At 43.0% G+C, this 17,021-nt stretch overlaps 1 long non-coding RNA gene across 2 annotated transcripts in view; it reads left to right on the top strand.

Annotated features, from left to right (window-relative positions):
• Positions 1–6,032, top strand: part of LOC125451408 (uncharacterized) — a 48,435-nt gene extending 42,403 nt beyond the window's left edge. For both annotated transcript variants that reach the window (XR_009445807.1, XR_007247291.2), the window contains exon 3: positions 5,217–6,032. This is a non-coding gene — a long non-coding RNA (uncharacterized LOC125451408). The remainder of the gene's footprint in view (positions 1–5,216) is intronic.
• The last annotated feature ends 10,989 nt before the right edge of the window (positions 6,033–17,021 follow it).

Below are 17,021 nucleotides of genomic sequence, written 5' to 3'. Positions count from 1 at the left end.
GATGTCTGCAAGAATGGAGATCACCTCCCCTGTGTCCAATTTGAAATGCCTATGACCAAAATTGGAAGCTGGATTCCAAGCTTCATATAAAAATAAGGAAGAATTTCTGAAGAAGGGTCCTCACCCGAAACATCAACTTTCTTGCTCCTCTGATGCTGCCTGGCCGGCTGCATTCCTCCAGCTCTGCACTGTATTGTCTCAGACTCCAGCATCAGCAGTTCTTACTATCTCTAATAAAAAATAATAATTGGGACTCAAGTGTTCAGTAGCACATCAGCAACTGTGGTTGGCAGCTGCATGTTTAAGTTTCTGAATTGGAGCTGAAAACTACCTCACGCAGCAGACTATTTGAAAGTGGTCTATCCTGGGACAGAAGCGTCATTGTACATCAATGACTAAACAGACTTGATGGCGATTTGCTGATTCCTTGCCTTTTGTCTTACAGCTCTGCTTCATTCAGGCATTCAGGGGCCTTCTCATGTCTGCTCTGAAGTGGTGAACATTGAAAAATTACCAAAGTAATAAGAACAGAGCTCTGAGTGACAATGTTGAAATTCCTAGGGCGCATGTGAGATTCCTGTTGAAGTAAGAATTAAAGGCTTTGATGACCATTCCATATTTAGCACGTCTTCATCAAACCCATAATGGGTGCAGCTGCTGAGTGTGTGCAGGAATACACTGACCCTATCCTTTCGTGGCTTTTGTGCGAATCCAGATGTGGTCTGAATTGGCGACATCATTTTTTCTAGTGCACAGTTTAGTTGAAGCCTCCTACAAAGTCAAGGGGCATGATAGAGCTAAGATACTCTCCACAGCTTTGTTTGTGAGTCAATGATTATCTGTTCTGAATATCATTGTGAATATTTTCTTGAGGGTTCTCTGCCAACCACTGGCTCATCACTTTCCACCCTTATCAGCTAGAATTGTTGGTAAAGGGCAATCATGAATCACAACTGGGTTCTGGATGTTTTTTGACAAATAAGGACAGGAAACCAAACGTGTAAATTAAGGAGCATTCACACTTACACTATTTATAGAGATATGTTTCAGCTCGGGGTCCACTGAAATCTTCGGGGCCACATTTTCTGGTTTCCCCACTGACCTTTTTGCAGGCAGGAAGGGAGCATTAAAATCCGCAGGAGATCTTCCAGCCTCGCTTTCACCCACCCCAACCCCTCCTCAACTTTGTACCACTGGTACATGCCCCACCTGAGGTCCTTAAGTAGACAGCTGATCATTTAAACAACGCTTCCAAGCCTGCCTCAAGTAGAAGGCTGGCAGGAAGAGTTCAGGAGAAGGGCAGGGGCAAGTGTGGCCGCTCAGTCAGTTTACATTCCAGGCTGAAAGGAGAAAGGAGCATCTCCCTCAAAGGCATCCTTTCCACAGCAGTCTCCACTCCCTGCTCCACCAAGATCTACACCTCGTAATCCCTCCCATCTCAGCTTCTCGTTTGAGATCCCCAGCCCCTAGCTTCACCTTCCCGCCTCACCATGAGCCCCCACTTCCCACCCACCATGTGCTGGTGTCCTGAATATTGCTGCTGCTGGGGTCGACAGTGCTGTCAGCCAATTAGACTACCTGGCTTTCCAAGGAAGGTTTCTTAATCAATAGTTGCAGATTTGAGTAACTGATATTAAAAAAAATGACATAACATCCACTAAACTGATAGTACATGTAACCGCAAGCCAATGGCATGCTTAAGGCATCACATTATCGCAAAGCTGTATAGAACTCATCAATACCAAACATTGACATCATTCATCATTACTTCTTGAGGAAATAAGGAAAGACAAGATTCAGAGGTGATATTTGTTGCAACAGCACAATAACATGCAAAAATTGCCTTATCAGCAGCCAGTCATACTGAAATCAATAGCTGTTAATACTCATGAACTTCTATTAAACATTCGTTAACATCAAGTACACAATAACTGCAGCTTGTTGATAGAGGTCATACATGTCAGCCAGCACTGGCACAAAGCTTTGTTTGATAATGTTGATTTCGATAGTTGCCTAGCACAGCTGGGCTATCAGAAATTGATTCAACAAAAACACAATAAAACTGTTTTGCCCGTAATACTTACTTACTGAAAGGATAGGCACGCATGCCTTCAAATCTCTTCAGTATTTATGACCAGAAAATGAATTTGATGCCTAATCAGCATCTCAGGAGCACAAAAGCTGACGTTTTGGGCCTAAGGTTCTAGGCCCGAAACATCAGCTTTTGTAATCCTGAGATGCTGCTTGGCCTGCTGTCTTCATCCAGCTTCACATTTTGTTATCTTGGATTCTCCAGCATCTGCAGTTCCCATTATCTTTGATGTCTAATCACTAGCTCATAGACTTCCCTCATTTAGCCTTTGTGTTGTTACTTTCCCCATTTTCTTACATTGAAGACAAAAATTGCTCCTGGCGATTCTCGATTCACTATATTCCCAGAATATGAATATCCGACGTTTATGACGCATGAAGACAAACTTAGCCACTTTAAGATGAGTTGACCAGGTGCATGGGTTTGGAATCACTTGTCAACCAGACCAGAAAAGATGGTAGTTTTCTGTAGCACCATACTGACTCAGTTGGGCTTTTAGACAAATGCCACAGGGTCAAGATTGCTATTCTGGGATGAGTAAGAAAACCTTGGGTCTTCCTCTCTCTTATCCTGCTGGCATTCAACTCTGGACCCTTCCTTCTCCTCATCCTTTACTTGATTTCTTGCAACATTCCTCCCTGATCCCAGGATTCCTCTCTCCAGGGCCCGAGAGAGTGATTTCTACTCTGTTGGGACAGGAGTTCAATGTTAAATATGGAAATAAGTCCCAGGAGTTAAAATTGCTGTACGCCTAAACATATGAGTTTGTCATTGTTCCTGTTCTGTCCCTTGTAAAGATAAAATTGAAGCCTATGTGTGATTGGTACTTTACTGCCCAAGCTGTGTATCCCATTGTGTTATCTCCAAAAGAAATGACTGCTATCACAATATTAATTATTCAAGGAAGATAAAGCCCAATTGAATGGAAAGCTGTCCTCTTGAATTGAAATAAATTACAGTACATAGGCCTCCGCTAAGTGTTTGAAAGGCTCACTTGTGGAATTAGAATGATCGGGGACAGACTTTTAACATTTTTATACATCATCTGATTAATTACTACAATTATGCTAAAGAGTAATAAGGAAATTACTCTGGGGGAGGAAAGCCCAGGGTGTATGGTTTTCGAAGTTTGTGCTATAGATGTTAATAGAGTTATATTCAGAATCAGTTTAGCTGTGACTAACATTGGGGAGCAAGAATACAGGCAAGATGCTTATTGTTTAATAGGTGTAATAAAGCTCTATGGTACAAATAGCATCATGTCTCATTAAAACAGATTGTGATGTTTGCACAAATTCGCTGCAGTCATTTTCATAGAATTGGCAACTTGACCTCAGCCTGTCTCCAACCTGACATTTCCAGTTTTAACAAAGGGGATGTGAGATATTAGGATTGTGGGGGTGGGGTTTGTGGACTGATGGTTTGGGAGGGCTAATTGACTAGTACTTGGGAAGTAGGTGTGCTGCTAATTTAGTTTAGCTTTTAATTTTAACAGTAAAGGCCTGGTTTCCTCAGACCTATGGAAACATGGCAGCCACTGTAATGTGAGAATGGCTCTTAACTTATGAACCAGGAGGTCCATAAAGTACTTCCCCAGCCCTCCAAGCTTACCATTACGCCACCCCTGGCCTCTGTGATCACAGCCATACATTATACAGGTAACAGCTCTCTAATTTGACAGCCACTGGAAGAGGTCTTTGCTAGCAAGAGAACTTTCTGAACCATGGGAAGTCAAATCCCAGGGTTAGCACAGGAGTTTTTAAAGCATTCATTTCATCCCCATATGACTTCATGGTAGGCTGCTATTTATATGCATGTGTATCTATATTTTTGACAACAAAAGGAATAACCAAGAGTAGAAAAGTTAAATATATTTGATGAAGATCGATGCAACGCACTTGGAATTTCTACAAATCCTCTAAACTACACCTTCCTCATCTCACTTCCTTTCTACTATTCTGAAGACACTGGCTCGTACAAAGGTGGTTTCCTTGGTTAAACTACTGATGGGGGCACTCGATGGGCTGTTCACCAATGGGGTTATTACACTTGTCCAGGCGCTTTCATAGGGATGGTGACCACTTTTCTTGCCTATCTTCTGAAACTAATCTTGTTGGTTTGTCCAATAAAGTTAGGTCATAATTTGACAAGATTTTCTTGTCTCATGTAGACAGACAAGAACAGGTGCTCTGAATGAAACTTCTTTGCTCTAATCCAGCAATCAAATCCATGACAAACTGATTTATCGATGGAAACTTTTTTCCACGACTACAATCTCAACCTCCATTTCATCACTGGTGGCTTCATTCACTGCTGAGAAACACTTTTGCAATCTCTTCGATCTGAGCAGTGATTAATGGAACACTGTGAGCTCAGTACTTGGACCCCAGATATTCATGTTATATATTCATGATTTAGTCGAGGAAATGAAATGTAATATCTCCAAGCTGCACAGGACACATAGTTAGGTGGGAGAGTGAGCTATGAGGAGGATGCAGAGATACTTCAGCGTGATTTGGACAAGTTTAGTGAGTGAGCAAATGCATGACAGATGTAGTATTATGTGGACAAATGTGAGCTTATCTAGTTTCATAGAAAAACGGGTAAGCAGATTGTTAAAAAAAAAAATCAGAATTTCCTGGAGAAACTCAGCAGATCTGGAAGCATCTGTGGGAAGAAAGCAGAGTCAATGTTTAAAGCCCGCTGACTTTTCATCAGAACTGTTAGCAGCTGGGAAAAATTGATATTTATGTTGAAACCATAGTGGAGGGAGTTGGGGTGGGAGTGGTAGTGGGTGGTGAAACAGCAATGTGAGCAGATGGGTGGACATAGAGCCCAGAGGCAGAGAGATATTAAAGGGATAGGTAAATAACAAGTGCATAGATAGCAGGTGAAGACAGAAGAAAAGCTTAATAAGTGACAATAAGAGCTAAGAGTAGGAGAAAACGGGTTAGCTATACTGAATGCAATCCATATCATGTGATAATGAGCCTAAGTGAGAAAGGGTGACTGTACTAAAAGCAGCCCATGTCGTAAGAGGCAACACAGTGTGGAGCTGGATGAACACAGCAGGCCAAACGTTTCGGGCCTAGAATCTTATTCCATTTTACCATTTATTTTACAGACATCACACCCGGTCCTCTTATGATATGGAGATAGCCAGACCTGCTGATGCTGGAGTCAGCGACAACACTGTATGGAGCTGGAGGAACACAGGACTCAGCATTATTATTGCAAATAACCTTCCTACCCATCCCTCGATTCCCTTCCAGCCCCGCCTCCTCCCTTCCACTCCACCTTCTGACCCTCCCTTCCAGCCACCAACTGCATTCAACTCTCCCATTGACCAACCAGGCTGTACCTACCACCAGTGCCCACCTATCCCCACCATTCCACCCCCACCCCTTTTCCCCACACCCTCTTTATCTGCAGCTCCCCCTATTCCCACATCCAGTCCTGAAGAAGGGTAATACCGAAAGGTTGACTTCTCCTTTCCTCCAGATGCTGCCTGACCTACTGTGTTATTCCAGCCTCCGGTCTATCTATCTTTCATTATTCTACCTATTCTACTTCCATTCTTCTAAACAACATTCATATCTGTTCCCATTCTTAAACAGCTAAGTATTACTTGTGTAAAATTGTTTTCAGATACTAGTTTCATAATTGACAGCAGAAAGTTACATAATATGACCAATCTCTGAATACGGCAAAATTTTCTAAGGCATCCTTTTAATATTCTTAATGATTACTTTAAATTTTAAAGATAAATCTCACTGATGGTAGCAATTGGAAATCATTTATTACACTTGCAGTTATCATAACACATCAAATTCTTTACCTCAATTCTAACTACACTTCTCATGTTTTTGAGACGCTGCTTGTACTCGGTTTTCAACTGATAACAATAATTATTTCTGGCGTGTAAAGAATCCTTTTGATTAAACCTTGCAGCTGCTAAGTTGGTCTGTTCTTTTAGTATAACAGTTAATTACAGTTTAACCTCAAGCAGTGACACTTCCTAATGGAGGAAATGATCAGCTTCAATAATTATATTCTTCACAATACTACACGTCCTCAAGCTGTCACTACTCCATTTTAATCAAATAGAAATGCCAATACAACTCAAATGTCCCCAGATGACCAGAATTTAAATTTGATTTGTGTTATGTGGGCTGCAAATTCAAGAAAGGTCAGTCCAAATTTGCTTTTCAAGCTCTATGCAGCTTAGAATGGCACAGAGGCAAGTATCAATTTAGTATGTCTATGGATTCTAAAATACATGTACATAAAGACATGGGAAACCATGATGAAACTTATGAATGTAAAACTTTCAGGATGCTGTGGTTCACCAGATCCATGTGACTAATCAATAGTGTTAGATTGCAAATACAAGACATTGCAGATATTCTGTATCGTGAATACTACTGACAAGCAATTCCATGTATACCAGCACGTTAGTGGCCACACTACCCACAATCCATTGGATTAGTCAGATATCAGAGGCACATTAGAAATTCCAACAGTCTGTTCAAAAACCACTTGCAGAAGTGGCTATGAAAGAAGAATGGAACACTTCACTTTCTTCTGAATTAGTGGAGCTAAAATCTCAAACCTTTGATCCAATGAAGAAAGCTCAATTGAGAAAAGCTGAATAAATAGGGTAAATCGGGGTAAATCCAAACTTGCAAATACTGTCTCTCAGATGCAGAAATTTTTAGAGCATATCTCTGCCCAGCTGAAAAGGATGACTGCAGTGGAGTTAGGGCTGGATAATGGGACTAGTTGGGTAGCCTTTTTTGGAATCAGTGCAGGCATGATTGATTGAATGGCCTCATTCTGTACTGTAAAACTCTACGATTCTAAGGTTCAAAGAGTTGGAGGGGAAATAATTCGATAAAGGAATCTACAGACTCTCTATCAATAATTGAATGCAAAGATCTTTGGTTTTCAAGAAAAACAAAGTACTCCAAAATGGTGGATGGGAGATCGTGGCTCTTGACTTCGAGGTTTCATTCGTGCTCAGCTGGATTTTCTCACTTCCCTGGGGCAATAATTGCAGCCTTTTTTTTAGCAAATTGTTACATTGTTTTTGGAATGTTTTATAAAATATGTTTTATAAAACAAAGATATCTGAAGAGGGAGGAAAGAGCAAGAGTTTTGGGAGACCGACCATGTAGCTAAGTCGGAGTCTGAGGGATAGCATAAGGCTGGCAGGCAGTTTTTTTATGAAGGAGCTAACAAATGTCATTTCATAACTGTCAGACTGAGAAATAGCACAAGGTTTTCACTAAAACAATAAGCATGAAGTGAAGTTTCATTGTTGATGTGTGAGGTCTCAGATGCTGCAGAGCTTTCATTGATTTAAAAAAATTCACTGCTTGAAAGTACAGAAAAACTATTGGTTTTTGGGCCAGATCATCTAAGTCGTTGATTTTCAACATTTATAAAGCTTTGAAATCTTAGTCTTTTTTTAATAAATCTATAATAGGGAATAAGGTGAGGCACTTTTATTTTCTTGTGCATATACTGTGATCTATATTAAGGATTGTACGAAGGTATCCCAGAGCCATATGTTTGAGCAGTAAGACTGAACTAAAACTGCTTTTTTGAGCAATGTGTATTATGTTTATGTAACTTCTGGATTTTGAATGTTCCGAGAGACTATGTCTGCAGGAAGTGTGTTTGATTGCAAATCCTGTTGAGCCATGTGTCAGTTGGTGTGCAAGTTAGAGGCAAGGAGGAGTTTGCAAGAGCAAGGATGTGTGATGGATGGCAGTTTCAAGAAGTTACTGTTTGTCAATTAGTGCCACATTCCGAATGAGTGCACAAGATTGGGTCCTCTTAAACTTAGACATGAGGTGAGTAATCACTTCAACTAATTAAAGAAAAGTTGATTGACCAAATCTTAGGAGCTAGGTTCCCAACCAAGTTTCAACTTTCAGAGAAAATTTCACCAATGCTTGTGAGTTGTCTATGATCCATTTGAAGGATGCTTGAAAGACAATGAAAACTAGGGCAGAAAAAAAGGCTAAAGTTCAAAATGTCGTTGTTGAAGACAAGATGTTAGTGTTGTTCTGGGGATAGACTGGCCACTAATATCCAGTACAAACCCATTGACTCTCACAGCTACCTGGACTATCCATTCTCACACCCAACTTCCCATAACGACTCCATTCCATTCTCTCAGTTCCTCTGTATCCAACACGTATGTTCAGATGACGCCATCTTTGACAAGGGAGCCTCCGAAATGTCCACCTTCTTCCTCAACCGAGGATTCCCCATCTCCGTGGTCGACAGGGGTCTCAACCGGGTCCGATCCATCTCCCGCACTTCCACCCTCACCCCTTCTCTTCCCTCCCGCAATAGTGATAGGTTTTCCCCTATCCTCACCTACCATCCCACCAGCATCGATATCCAGAAGATCATCGGGTGCCATTTCCACCACCTCCAGCATGATGCCACCACCAGAAACATATTTATAGACCAGTGAGTCTTACCTCAGTTGTTGGTAAAGTGTTGGAAAAGGTTATAAGGGATAGGATTTATAATCATATAGAAAAGAATAAATTGATTAGGGATAGTCAGCACGGTTTTGTGAAGGGAAGGTCGTGCCTCACAAACCTTATTGAGTTCTTTGAGAAGGTGACCAAACAGGTAGATGAGAGTAAACCAGTTGATGTGGTGGATATGGATTTTAGCAAGGTGTTCGATAAGGTTCCCCACAATAGGCTATTGTACAAAATGCGGAAGAATGGAATTGTGGAAGATATAGCAGTTTGGATCGGAAATTGGCTTGCTGAAAGAAGACAGAGGGTGGTAGTTGATGGGAAATGTTCATCCTGGAGACCAGTTACTAGTGGTGTACCGCGAGGGTCAGTGTTGGGTCCACCGCTGTTTGTCATTTTTATAAATGACCTGGATGAGGGCGTAGAAGGGTGGGTTAGTAAATTTGCAGACGACACTAAGGTCGGTGGAGTTGCGGATAGTGACGAAGGATGCTGTAGGTTGCAGAGAGACATAGATAAGCTGCAGAGCTGGGCTGAGAGGTGGCAAATGGAGTTTAATGCAGACAAGTGTGAGGTGATGCACTTTGGTAGGAGTAACCAGAAGGCAAAGTACAGGGCTAATGGTAAGATTCTTAGCAGTGTAGATGAGCAGAGAGATCTCGGTGTCCATGTACACAGATCCTTGAAAGTTGCCACCCAGGTTGACAGGGCTGTTAAGGAGGCATACAGTGTTTTAGCTTTTATTAATAGAGCAATTGAGTTCCAGAACCAAGAGGTTATGGTGAAGCTGTACAAAACTCTGGTGCGGCCGCACTTGGAGTATTGTGTACAGTTCTGGTCACCGCATTATAAGAAGGATGTGGAAGCTTTGGAAAGGGTGCAGAGGAGATTTGCTTGGATGTTGCCTGGTATGGAGGGAAGGTCTTATGAGGAAAGGCTGAGGGACTTGAGGCTGTTTTCATTAGAGAGAAGAAGGTTGAGAGGTGACTTAATTGAAACATATAAAATAATCAGAGGGTTAGATAGGGTGGATAGGGAGAGCCTTTTTCCTAGGATGGTGACGGCGAGCACGAGGGGGCATAGCTTTAAATTGAGGGGTGAAAGATATAGGACAGATGTCAGAGGTAGTTTCTTTACTCAGAGAGTAGTAAGGGAATGGAACGCTTTGCCTGCAACGGTAGTAGATTCGCCAACTTTAGGTACATTTAAGTTGTCATTGGACAAGCATATGGACAGACATGGAATAGTGTAGGTTAGATGGGCTTGAGATCAGTATGACAGGTTGGCACAACATCGAGGGCCGAAGGGCCTGTACTGTGCTGTAATGTTCTATATTCCCCTCCCCTCTCTTGTCCACCTTCCTCAAGTGCAGTTCCTTCCGGGATACCCTGGTCCATACTTCCTTGACCCCCTACACACCTCCACAGCCCTGCGGCACCTTCCCCTGTAACCAGCAAAGGTGCAACTCCTGCCCATTTACCTTCTCCCTCCCCAGTATCCAAGGGTCCAAACATACCTTCGAGGTAAAGCAATACTTTACCTGCATTTCCCAGAATCTAGTTCTACTGCATTTGCTGCTCACAATTTGGTCTCCCCTACATTGGGGAAAAGAAGCATAGACTGGGTGAGTGCTTCACAGAACATCTACATTCTGCTTACAAAAAAGACCCTGAACTACCCATTGCCTGCCACTTTAATGCAGCACCCTGTTCCCTGACCAATATGGCTGTCTCTGGCTTGCTGCAGTGTTCTAGCAAAGCTGAAAGCAAGCTGGAAGAACAACACCTCATTTTCCATCCGGGGACCCTACTGCCCTCCGGACTCGATATCAAGTTCAATAATTTTAGGGTCTAAACTCTTTCATGTCCCAGCCACCTACCACATCCTCCAGGCCTTGTTACCACATAGCCTGCCATTACATACCCCTGTTGTTAATCATTAACAGTCCCCATTAACAATATTCACTCTCCCAGCCTGATCATTATCAACTCTTTGTTTGTCCAACTTCTATTCTCTCTCCTTAGGCTCTATCCTATCGTTTACTCCCTACCCCACCCGCCTCCCTATTTTCTGCATATAAACTGATGTTTTCCCAGCGACCGTCAGTTCTGAGGTAGGGTCACTGGACCCAAAATGTTAACTCTGTTTTTCCTTCACAGATGCTGCCAGACCTGCTGAGGTTTTCCAGCAACTTTGTTTTTGTTCCTGATTTATAGCATCCGCAGTTCTCTCAGTTTTTATGTTAGTGTTGTTACGTGTCTCTGGGGAAGTTTTGGCTAGCAGCAAGTAGGTGATTTGTCTGTTAACTAGTAGAAACTTATGATGACAAAGGCCCTCTGCCTGTAAAATCTATGAATGATTCTCAAGTAAACAATTAGACCTCTGGAGGAGAAGGAGTTGTTTTGCTTTGCAGTGGAAACATTCCAAACCTGAAGATAGCCAGTTCATTTCCCCATCCTAGCTGCTGTAATCTGTAACTTTTAATAGATAAGCCAAAGGTATTACAAGCAGGAACCAGCCCTATAAATCCTTGAATTGCACGCGCGCGTGTGCGTATGTGTGTGTTGTGTGCTGTGTGAGTGTGTCAGTGTGTGTGTCCACTCGCGTGTGTACGCATGTGTGAGTACGCATGTGTGTCTGTTTGTGTATGTGCGTGTACTCTGTCTGTGTGTGTGTGTTGTGTGACTGTGTCTGTGTGTGTACGTGTGTGTCTGTATGTATGTAAGTGTGTTTGTGTATGTGTGTTGTGTGTGTGTGAGGGAATGTATATGTGTGTGTGTGCTGTATGTGTATGCGTGTGCATGTGCGTGTTTGTGTATGTGTGTGCTGTGTGGGTGTCAGTGTGTGTGTCCACTCATGTGTGTACGCATGTGTGAGTGCATATGTGTGTCTGTTTGTGTATGTGCGTGTACTCTGTCTGTGTGTGTGCGTGCGTGTGTGTGCATGTGTCTGTGTGTGTGTTGTACGTGTGTGCGCGTGCGGGTGCATTTTTGTGTATGTGTGTGTTGTGTGTGTGTCTGTGTGTGTGCTTATGTGTGTGTGCTTATGTGTGTCCGTTTGTGTATGTGTGTGTACCATATTGTGTGTGTGTGTGTGTGTGTGTGTGTGTTTGTGTGTGTCTGTGTGTGCGTGTGTGTGTTGTGTGACTGTGTCTGTGTGTGTGTGTGCGTGTGCATCTGTATGTACGTGAGTGTGTTCGTGTATGTGTGTTGTGTGTGTGTGTGCTGTATGTGTATGCGAGTGCATGTGTGTGTTTGTGTATGTGTGTGCTGTGTGGGTGTCAGTGTGTGTGTCCACTCGTGTGTGTATGCATGTGTGAGTGCGTATGTTTGTCTGTTTGTGTATGTGTGTGTACTCTGTCTGTGTGTGTGTGTGCATGTTTGTGTGTGTGTCTGTGTGTGTGCATGTGTTTGTGTGTGTCTGTGTGTGCATGTATGTGTGTGTGTGTGTGTGTGTGTGTGTGCACGCGCGCGTGTGCGGATGCATTTTTGTGTATGTGTGTGTTGTGTGAGCGTGTCTGTGTGTGTGCGCATGTGTGTGTGCTTATGTGTGTCTGTGTATGTGTGTGTACCATGTTGTGTGTATGTCTGTGTGTGTGTGTGTGTGTGTGTGTGTGTGTTGTGTGACTGTGTGTGTGTGTCTGTGTGTGTGCGCATGTGTGTGTGTGCTTATGTGTGTCTGTGTATGTGTGTGTACCATGTTGTGTGTGTGTGTGTGTTTGTGTGTGTCTGTGTGTGCATGTATGTGTGTGTGTGTGTGTGTGTGTGCGCGCACGCGCGCGCGTGCGGGTGCATTTTTGTGTATGTGTGTGTTGTGTGAGCGTGTCTGTGTGTGTGCGCATGTGTGTGTGCTTATGTGTGTCTGTTTGTGTATGTGTGTGTACCATGTTGTGTGTATGTCTGTGTGTGTGTGTGTGTGTGTGTGTGTTGTGTGACTGTGTGTGTGTGTGTCTGTGTGTGTGCTCATGTGTGTGTGTGCTTATGTGTGTCTGTTTGTGTATGTGTGTGTACCATGTTGTGTGTGTGTGTGTGTGTGTGTGTGTGTGTGTTGTGTGACTGTGTGTGTGTGTGTCTGTGTGTATGTATGTTTGTGTGCGTGTCTGTGTGCATGTGTTTGTGTGTGTGTGTGCATGACTGCATGTGTGCATTATGTGTACATGAGTATGTGTGGCGTGTATGTGTACATGAGTGTGCATTTGTGTGTCTGTGTGCATGAGTGTGTGTGTATGTGTGTCTGTGTGTGCATGCGCACGCATACACTGGGGCTACACTTTGAACTAGTACAGTAATCTAGGTGCACATATGTTTACATTCAGTGAGACTCTCTACTGTAATAAATAGTAATCCTTGTAAAGTATAGAAACCTGGCCTGTACTTTTAACTAAGGACTGAAACCCAATGAACCAAGGAATTATGACAGCCTTTTTCAAATGTTCAATTTTGTGACAATTCTGGGAATAGCAGTGATTGATTTCCAGAGCACGACACCAGTGAGGTGTAACAGTTTCACACTTTTCTTACTTTTCCCCCTCACCTTGAAAGCGTGACCCCTCGTAATTGAGCCCCCCACTCTGAGGAAAAACCTCTTGCTATCATGATTTGTAGACTTCAATCAGGCTCCCCCCTCAAACTCCGTCTTTCTAATGTAAATAATTCTAACCTACTGAACCTCTCTTCATAGCTAGTACCCTCCATACCAGGCAACATCCTGGTGAACCTCCTCTGCACCTTCTCCAAAGCATCCACATCCTTTTGGTAATGTGGTAACCAGAACTGTACACAGTACTCCAAATGTGGCCGAACCAAAGTCCTATACAACCATAACATGGCCTGGCAACTCTTGTACTCAATACCCCACCCAATGAATGAAAGCATGCTGTATGCCTTCTTGACCACGCTATAGATCTGAGCTGCCAGCTTCAGTGTACAATGGACCTGAACACACAGATCTTTCTGTGCATCAATCTTCCCCAGGACTTTTCCATTTACCGTATAGTTCACTCTTGAATTGTATAGATTTAGATTTTATTGCCACTTGTACTCAAGTACAAATGTGTAGGAATGCAGTGAAAAGTTTACAATGATGCCACACAAGGTTCCATCTGAGGTACCTCGGTGCACAAATAAAGTTAAAAAGCTAATGCTTACTTCATAGAATAAGTATAAAAATAAATAAATAAGATAATAGTTAACATTCAAGTCTTTCTTAATTTAAACTACTAAAATAAATGAATAAGTTACAAGTTCAATGGTCTTTAGTGAGCTGTCCACTTATCTGGTCGTGCTTTTTGTTCTCGACAATGCTGCTGCAGATGCTGTCACTGAAGCTGCCCCCTCTACGATCTCTTGCAATGCCTCAAGAACATCCTACTCACACACTGAGCCAGGACACTACCACCAGCTGCTGAGAAACCAGGCGGAGACCTGCCTAGAGAGCAGGCTGAGATAGCATCATGAACTTCTGAGAGACTGTGCTGACATACAGCAGAAAAGACCAGACCGAAACTCACTATGAGCCGTTCAGAGACCAGGCCGTGAGCTACCGAGACCTGCCACAAGCAGCCAAGACAGCAGGTACCAAGATCTGCCACTGGGGAGGTAAAGAATTACCAAGAGAAAAATAAGGAAAAAGGGGGGAGAAAAAGAAAGAAACAAGAAATAAACAGACTGAGGGGTGCACCTCTGGTTGAAATGTTCCACTCTGCAGCAATCTTCAGTCATGCTAACTGTCATTAACAATTCAGGGATGCTCTGTTTTGTTCCTGATGTCTGCCCCATGCATGGCAGGCAGGCATAATTTGGTACCCTGCTTTGTGGGAAGAATCTTGAAGTTTCTGGTGGACAGAGTGGGACTGGCAAGGAATTTCTTCCTCGCCCAAGACTGGCGGTGGATGCCACAACACCAGGCCATGCCAGTCTGGTTGCCACTTGGGTTAAAGCAATTTCAATGTCTGGAGGTAAGTCCAACAATGGACGAAGAAAGTCAATGCCCTGCTCCACTCTGCCAGCACAAGTGCTACAATCTTCTCTCCATTAGCCACGCTCAATATCTCTGCTGCTGTACCCATCTCCCACCCAGGCTCACACTCTGTCACTCTCATTGCTGCCTGCATCACCTTCCCTCACTTGGTCTCTCCTGCCACAACTCCAGAGATTACCCACCATGCTTGCCATCTGAGCTGCCCGCTCGCTTCCTCACTTGGGACATCATCCCATCCAAACCAACAGTAACCGCTGTGCCACTCAATTTCATCGTCTTTAATACCTGCCTCTCTATCATTCCAGGAGGAAAGCAGCCCACAATAAGGCAGAAGCAGTCAAGATAGGTGACGTGCTGGATGGACATTCAGCTCCCACCTCTAATGCGGAAATAACTCTTAGTCTGACTGCCCCAACTAGCTGACTTAAAGCTGTATCTAAGCTCTGAATGGGTATTGGAGGTTACCCTTGACTTACTATGTTACTCCCTGAGAGGGGCCTCTCCAGCTTGACTTGACTGACACCTGTTGACAACTGCAATAAGCGTCCCAGTTTTGAGTCTACTCTAAATGGCTCAAAAAGACACCAGTAATTATAAGCCTGAGATAACAAGGTGTAGGGCTGGATAAACACAGCAGGCCAAGCAGCATCAGAGGAGCAGGGATGCTGACGTTTCAGATCTAGACCATTCTTCAGCTTTTTTGAAGAAGGGTCTCGACCTGAAACATCAGCTTTCCTGCTCCTCTGATGCTGCTTGGCCTGCTGTGTTCATCCAGCCCTACACCTTGTTATCTCAGATTCTCCAGCATCAGCAGTTCCTACTATCTCAATACTTATGAGCCTGATGTCTCTGGCCGAGGAGACAATGCTCAAAAAGGCAAAGCAAGAAAATTGAAGGCAGTGATGCTCTAAGTATTAAGGTAGGCAGAAAGTTAGTGAGCACTATGAGAGCAAGCGAAAAACCTGGAGATGAAGCCTGGTCCGGTCCTTGAGCGAGGAGCTTGTCCCTGACTGCCCAGTGTCCTTGCTGCAGCATTACATGACAGATGCCAGGGCAGCCTGAGGTGCAGCGTTGAAGTGCAGAGTGAATTGGAGGTATGAAGAATTCTTATAAGCAGGCACATATCAAATGCCAATGTCTGTAGATACAGAGAGCATGTGTCCAGTGCCAATAGGGAATGCCCTGAGATGTTAAAGTCTGGTTTCCAACATGGAGGTTGTTCAACCAAGCAGAAGCTGAATCCACCAGGGGCTCACTTTGGTTTCCTGTTGAGTTTTTTTTTATGTTTAGCTTGTTTGATGAGCTTGATAAAACAGAAGGCTGAATATTTATGAGATGAGTTTTGGCACTAACAGGGCATTTAACAATCAATGACTGTCAATTGACATCTCACTGCTGCCTACCAAGAGTCACTCACTCCATCCTGCTTGTGAAAAATATAAAAGAAGATGGGACGAGATCATCTCAACATCCAGATGGGATGGGCCCAACTTGTCACCATATTCTGCCACATATCTCACCAGAGGCCATGTCACACAATCATTTCCTATGTTGGTTCAACCACAATGAAACATTTTGAATTTTTGCATTACCATGGCAAACCTACTCACAAAGTAATTCAAAGTATAGGAAGGGTGGCGGATAAAACCCTCCAGCCTTTCCAAACCTTTCATTAGGCTGTGCCTAGCCTTCGTGTGCACACTGCACATTCCTTATTTAACAATCAAGAGTGCTGTAGAGAATCAATTTGTTTGTTTAGCATTTTCTCATATGTTCTTTTCTTATTGAGGCATTGATTCTCACCAGGAAGCCTGGCCATCCCTTGGAACTATTAACTCTAATGGCTAATCATAGCTAAACTTTAATATAATCATTTTTGCTCTGAGCTGTCCTCAATTGTTTCTGCTGAGCCTCAGTTATAATATTCATTAATCAATCCAAGTTATTTCCTAATTTCCTCACTGTTTTCCAAGTTGTAAAGACAGTGGACCTTTTTACCTTTGTAGATCATCTACTGTATATCCATTGTTAAAACTGAAGTTTGGGGCCACCTCACCTTGGCTTTCCAATTTATGTTAACTTCTCCAACCAGCCTTTTTATATGGATGCGTTGGACCATTGCCAAAGTTTTGAAAGCCCAGCTAACTACAAAAGCACCAGGAAGATTACAGGAAAAAAGATACCAAGAATATGCTGTGTCGGTTTAATTTTTAGCAACCCTGTGTAAACTTCAATTTGTTTCAATCATGACAAAGTAAAAGGCCACAGGAATTAAAATTCCACTAAATGCCTCACATTGCACTTTACCCAACAATATGAAGGGACTTTACACTATCAAAATAGCTCAGCCTTCCTCTTATCTATTTTTGAGCATTGGGCTATGTGGTGCACTATAAGTTAATCCTCTAAAAATTAACAAAAAGTCACTTTAATATAATGTTATG

Source organism: Stegostoma tigrinum, chromosome 5 (assembly GCF_030684315.1).
Source record: "Stegostoma tigrinum isolate sSteTig4 chromosome 5, sSteTig4.hap1, whole genome shotgun sequence".
Taxonomy (NCBI): Eukaryota; Metazoa; Chordata; class Chondrichthyes; order Orectolobiformes; family Stegostomatidae; genus Stegostoma; species Stegostoma tigrinum.
Note: the sequence above shows the minus strand (reverse complement) of the source record. Positions and strands in the feature narration are given on the sequence as shown.